We start from the raw sequence: 7,041 nt of genomic DNA, 5'->3' as shown, positions 1-7,041 counted from the left end.
ATTGTGCAATGCCATTTTACAGGTATCGACATATTATAGAGCCATGCATATGCATATGTATATAACAATAATAAATAGTTTGTTTTTAATTTGCTGTTTACAAAATCATATTAATACGAAAAAAAAAACAATATTTCAAGATTTAATGTTGAATTGGTTACAATTTATTATCTGTTGTTTGTTACGATGGTGTTGCTTAATTGTAACTTTATATTGTTTGAAAGTGTGGTGTTTGTCTCTCCATTGTCTGTCGTTTTGTCATACTGGCTTATCTTTTTTTCAACTTGCAATGTTCCCCTTGTTATCGTGACTTTTTTATGATCATAAAACTTGTTTCTTGATACTAACAATATAATTAGTTAAAACAAAAATACCTCCTTTTCAGTTTAACCGTAGGAACCTTGATTTACCACGTTTGTGTGATGCATGTGCTCCGTCAATCTTAAAATGATCATAATAGTTCTGATTGTCTAAAACAATATTAAGATTTGAGTGATCGTAAGTAGGGTCCTCGGTTTCTACCGTGGGTAGCTGATCGTATACTTTTGTTTCTGGGTCTTTTATCTGTTTCGCGTTATCTAGATGATAATAGTCTGTATTAATGGCATACTGATTGGATTCTTCTTCTGTGTTACTTGAAATTTATTTTGCAAAAGTATTATTTTTGGCCAATACACCTTCAGAACAATCCCTTGTTACACTTTGTACTTTCGCCATTTCATATCCTTTTTGACCAGCTTTATAATTCAAAGGATTGGAATGCAGGCTTGATTGAATGACATTGATTGCCACTTTGTTAACATTTTGACATTTTGGAGTACAGTTAGACTGTGCATAATCGTATCCAATATTGTTAACAGTTTGAGGATATTTTAACTTCCCATAGTGTTGACTGACGTTTTTGACTTCAATGTTATGGTAAACTACAGGCTGGGGCGTTTTGTTGTGTTCATGCCTATCCACTGTCACTTTCTCTCTTTCCGAACGATTCGGCTCGGGACAGGCTGTTTTCTTATTAGAGAGTCTGCAAAACAGTGATTGTTCAATAAAACACACAGTGATTTTTGCTAGATACTTATAGACTGTTTGTTTTTTTGGTTAATATTTGTTTTTTTCGAGAAGAAGCTACCAAGTTGAAACATTCATCTGGAAAATGAATAACAAAAGTGACATAATATATATAATGTCTATTCAAAGTTTAGGATGTACTATACGTGTTGTAAACTAAATTAAAACGAAATAGTCGCCCAATTGAGGTCACGTTGCATGACTGTTCATTCTTTTGTTGAATTTTTAACTATCCAAAAGTTCTTCAGTCACTTAATGCCAACTGTACGATCGTTCCTTTAGAACTAAAAACTATTATTTTCCTTTCGGTATGTTAACATTAATTAATGAATTAAATGCTGCCCAGATACTATTATTGTTCTAATGTATTGCAATAGTACATCGGTGGCGGTATAACCAACTGACTGATCGATAGTCGATGATTGTCAAACTTGGATTATCCGATTGGACAACTAGTTATTTGTAGGATTTTATGTCAACATATACATTAAATCTTTTTTATTTTTAGTCTGATTTTTTCAATTTTTCATCAAATGTTTTTAAATACTCTTTTAAGGACTAGACTTGGAGTAGTAATACACAATTTCAATTTTTGTGTGTTTTAACGCCACTTTTAAGTAATTTGAATTTTCGAAAAACTAAGGATTTTCTTATCCCAGGCATAGATTACCTTAGCCGTATTTGGCACAACTTTTTTGGAATTTTGGGTCCTCAATGCTCTTCAATTTTGTACTTGTTTGGCTTTATAAATATTTTGATATGAGCGTCACTGATGAGTCTTATGTAGACGAAACGCGCGTCTGGCGTAATAAATTATAATCCTGGTACCTTTGATAACTATTTACACCACTGGGTCGATGCCACTGCTGGTGGATGTTTCGTCCCCCAGGGTATCACCAGCCCAGTAGTCAACAATTCGGTGTTGACATGAATATCAATAATGTGGTAATTTTTGATAAATTTCCTGTTTACAATAATTTGAATTTTCGAAAAACTAAGGATTTTCTTATCCCAGGCATAGATTACCTTAGCCGTATTTGGCACAACTTTTTTGGAATTTTGGGTCCTCAATGCTCTTCAACTTTGTACTTGTTTGGCTTTATAAATATTTTGATATGAGCGTCACTGATGAGTCTTATGTAGACGAAACGCGCGTCTGGCGTAATAAATTATAATCCTGGTACCTTTGATAACTATTAAGCACCGCTTTTGCGCTGTTCCGTGGCGGCCAGCAGTTATTGATGAAGGAAGCCAGAGTGCCCGGAGAAAACCACCGACTTTTGATAGAAAAACTGACAATCCTAGTCAATTAAGATTGGAGTCGAGTGTACCGGCTCGAGCGAAGTTTGAACTCACAACCTTAGTGGTGACTTGCTAATGATTACAATAGTACCTGCTTATACCACTCGGCCACCGAGGACCCTAATACACAACAAAACTTATAATGCTAAACATATTTGAAAGTATAAAACATTCATAAACTGTAATGAATTAGGAGACATGTGCCCCTCGTTATTATAAAAATCTATAGAAAGCGTCGATTGTAAAAGTGGGAAAAAAGTAGGAAAACCTATCTGAAGGACACACGGAAGAACTTCCCACTTTTTTTTAAATTACAAAACCACAGCACAATCTATATTTACTAATCCGTGGATAAATGCCCATATACATTCATTACAACTTCCTGTTTTAGTAGATTTTTATTCAAAACATTGAAAATGTCATTCTCGGTTAAAAAACCCACTGTTCATCATTCGTGAATATTGATTTCGGATAAAGTGTAGGTAGGCTAACGTGTGAGTAATTTGTAGAGGATACAAAAGAGCGGAAGGATTGGGGGGTTTTGGGGTTGTCAAAATCTAACATAAAGCCGTAATTAAAAGAAAGATGAATAATTATAGACAATTAAAAAAAAATACACTGAAAACTAAGACTTGAGTAGTAGGTAGTTTCTAATGCACTGGTGTTATCTTTTCGGTTTTCTTTAGATTTTATTATTACTAAAATATCATAACTCTATGACAAAACAAAAACATTTATCATGGTTGATTATATATCATTATGAATCTTTGAAACACAATTAGGGGATGGTTGGGATCCCGCTAACATGTATAGCCCTGCCACGCTTCAGATTGTAATAACATGTGACAAAAAGAAGATTGTCAGGTGAAATGTGTACGTGTTTTGTTTATTACATTTGTTGACTATGTTGAACGCATCTATCCCATTAAACTACAGATAAAGAATACAACAGATACAGTTAAGTCGGCCTCATATCTTGACTTACATCTAGAAATTGACAATAAAGATCAATTGAGAGCAAAACTTGACGACAAAAGAGATGATTTCAGCTTTCCAATTGAGAACTTTCCATTTCTAAGTAGCAACATTCCAGCAGCACCTGCATACGGTGTATATATCTCCCACTTGATACGATATTCCCGTGCTTACATTTCTATCATGTTTTTCTTAATAGAGGGTTGTTGCTCACACGAAAGCTTTTAAATCAAGAGTTCCAAATGGTGAAGTTGAAATCATCTCTTCGTAAATTTTTGCAGACGCTATCACGAGTTGGTTGACCGTTATGGAATAACCGTTTCACAAATGATATCGGATATGTTCCTTACGTCGTAACTACAATCCCCTTCCTTTTCATAAATGTGCCCTACCGAATTAGCCTATTATCTGGATTTGTTATCTCATTAGCAACACGACAGATGCCACATGTGGAGCAGGATCGGCTTACCCTTCCGGAGCACCTGAGATCACCCCTAGTTTTTGGTGGTGTTCGTGTTATGTATTCTTTAGTTTTCTATGTTGTGACATGTGTACTATTGTTTGTCTGTTTGTCTTTTTCATTTTTAGCAATGGCGTTGCCAGTTTATTTTCGATTGATGAGTTTTGACTGTTCCTCTGGTATCTTTTCCCGCTGATATTTCATTTTTAGCAATGGCGTTGCCAGTTTATTTTCGATTGATGAGTTTTGACTGTTCCTCTGGTATCTTTTCCCGCTGGCCACGTTATTACCGGTGACCTTAACATTGTTAATAACACTTCTCTACGAAACGTGTTATCGAAAGGTCCGAAATATCGTGAGCCTAAATCCATCAATTGGAAATACAACTTTAAAATTTTGATGGATTCAGTCGAGGATTATGCCAGGCAATGGGCTAAGCGCGAGAAGGAAGACGTAGACACTCTATCCGAATGGATAAAGGCAGTGAGGTCCTTAATACAAATCAGAATTAAGAAACTGAATGGGTCCATCAATGCCCATGCTACGTCAATTTTTAAAGACCCAAATGTTGCTAAACACCTATCCGACCTCCATGATAAATATGTTGTTGTCCCCGCAGACAAAGCCCCAAATAACATCGTTTTTGTTTGTAAAAGTCATTACATTAATTGCTTGATAAACGAATTAGGTATAGACAATTCACTTGGAAACTCAACATATACCCTCACGACACTTACCAAAGAGGAAATCCTGGATAATCATAGGTCTGTTCTTTGTTCCTTTGGTATTTCAACCAAAGATGAAGAACTGGATCTTCCATCACTGTATTGGATACCTAAACTACATAAGTGTCCTTACAAACAACGGTATATTGCTGGGTCTTCCAAGTGCTCCACAAAACCTCTTTCTAAATTATTAACATCCATTTTATCAGCAATCAAAGACGGGCTTCAAAGTTATTGTGAAACTGCCTATTCTAGAGGTGGCGTGAATCAGATGTGGATACTTAAAAATTCCAAAGATCTTTTAGAGTACATACAATCTAACTCTCTTTCATCTTGTAACAGTATTAAAACATTTGACTTCTCTACTCTTTACACAAGTATTCCACATTCCAAACTTAAAGACAAATTAAAAGAGTTGGTATTACTTTGCTTCATAAAAAAGAATGGCCAACGCAGATACAAGTATCTTGTCTTAGGGAGGGATAAATCCTACTTTGTAAAGAATCACTCTGATTCAAACAAAAAATTCTCTGAAACCGATATTATCAAGATGCTTGATTTCTTGATTGACAACATATTTGTTACGTTCGGAGGACGTGTTTTTCAACAGACTGTCGGCATACCAATGGGAACAAACTGTGCCCCTCTTCTTGCTGACTTGTTTCTTTATTATTATGAGGCTGACTTCATGCAGGAACTTCTGAGGAAGAAAGATAAGAAGTTAGCAATATCCTTTAACTCTACTTTCCGCTATATAGATGACGTTCTTTCACTAAACAATTCAAAATTTGGTGACTATGTGGAACGCATCTATCCCATCGAATTGGAGATAAAGGATACTACAGATACAGTTAAGTCAGCTTCATATCTTGACTTACATCTAGAAATTGACAATGAGGGTCGGTTGAAGACAAAACTTTACGACAAAAGAGATGATTTCAGCTTTCCAATTGTGAACTTTCCATTTCTAAGTAGCAACATTCCAGCAGCACCTGCATACGGGGTATATATCTCTCAATTGATACGATATTCCCGTGCTTGCATTTCCTATCATGATTTTCTTGATAGAGGGTTACTGCTCACAAGGAAGCTATTAAATCAAGAGTTCCAAATGGTGAAGTTGAAATCATCCCTTCGTAAATTTTACGGACGCCATCACGAGTTGGTTGACCGTTATGGAATAACCATTTCACAAATGATATCGGATATGTTCCTCACGTCGTAACTACAATCCCCTTCCCTTTCATGAATTTGACCTACCGAATTAGACTATTTACCGGATTTGTAATCACATAAGCAACACGACGGGTGCCGCATGTGGAGCAGGATCTGCTTACCCTTCCGGAGCACCTGAGATCACCCCTGGTTTTTGGTGGGGTTCGTGTTGTTTATTCTTTAGTTTTCTATGTTGTGTCATGTGTACTATTGTTTTTCTGTTTGTCTTTTTCATTTTTAGCCATGGCGTTGTCAGTTTGTTTTAGATTTATGAGTTTGACTGTCCCTTTGGTATCTTTCGTCCCTCTTTTTTTACCCTCTTCTTTGACAAGAAAATGTATTACATATGATATCAATAAAAAAAATGTTCAACTGTTGAAATTAGTGTGTCGAAAACTTCGAACAAGAACAGAGCACACCTACTAAATACCTTAAAGGGGAAGAACCACACAGATATAATGATAAAAAGCTGCGCCATGAGCGCATGATACACCCTTCGTGTTGTGTGAGAAGTTTTATGCAATAATCATTAATAGTTTCTGAGATACGGCGCGACACTTTAAAATTACTTTTTTTTTTTACAAAAACTCAATAACTCTAAAATAAAAATTTGAATCATCATCAAAAAATTTACAGATCTTTAGATTTCTATAACTGAGAAATGTGTAAAGTTTTAAGCAATAGTCTTTAATGTTTTTTTTTAGATACGATGCAAAATGTGAAACCCCCCCTCTTTTTTACAAGAACGCTATAACTCCAAAATAAAATTTTGATTCATCACCAAAAAGTATCCAGATCTTTAGATCAATATAACTAAGAGTGTGTAAAGTTTTAAGCAATAATCATAGAAAGTTTTTGAGATATGGCGCGACATGTGAAAAGCCTCCCCCTTTTTACAAAAAAAATGAATCAGCACCAAAAAGTATACAGATCTTTGGATTAGTATGATTATAAAGTGTGTGAAGTTTAAATAAAAAATCAGAAATTATTTTTGAGATACAGCGCGACATGTGAAAATACACACCCCTGTTTTAGTTATAAAGTCCCGTTTCTCAAAAACTTTAAACCCATTATCACCAAAAAGTATTCAGATTGTTTGATCATCATAAGAAACAAATATGTTAAGTTTCATGAAATTTGGATAGGCGGTTCACAAGTTAAGGTGCGACATTTGGACGCCGGACAGACAGACGGACGGACAGACAGACGGACAGATAGACAGACGGATGGCGGACATTTGTTCACCGTAATACACCCCGACGGGCGTATTAAAGCTGATCATTGTTCAGTATACAA

The sequence above is a fragment of the Mytilus galloprovincialis genome, chromosome 12 (genome assembly GCF_965363235.1).
Source record: "Mytilus galloprovincialis chromosome 12, xbMytGall1.hap1.1, whole genome shotgun sequence".
Lineage (NCBI taxonomy): Eukaryota > Metazoa > Mollusca > Bivalvia > Mytilida > Mytilidae > Mytilus > Mytilus galloprovincialis.
The sequence above is the reverse complement of the archived record's forward strand: the minus strand, read 5'-3'. Positions refer to the sequence as shown.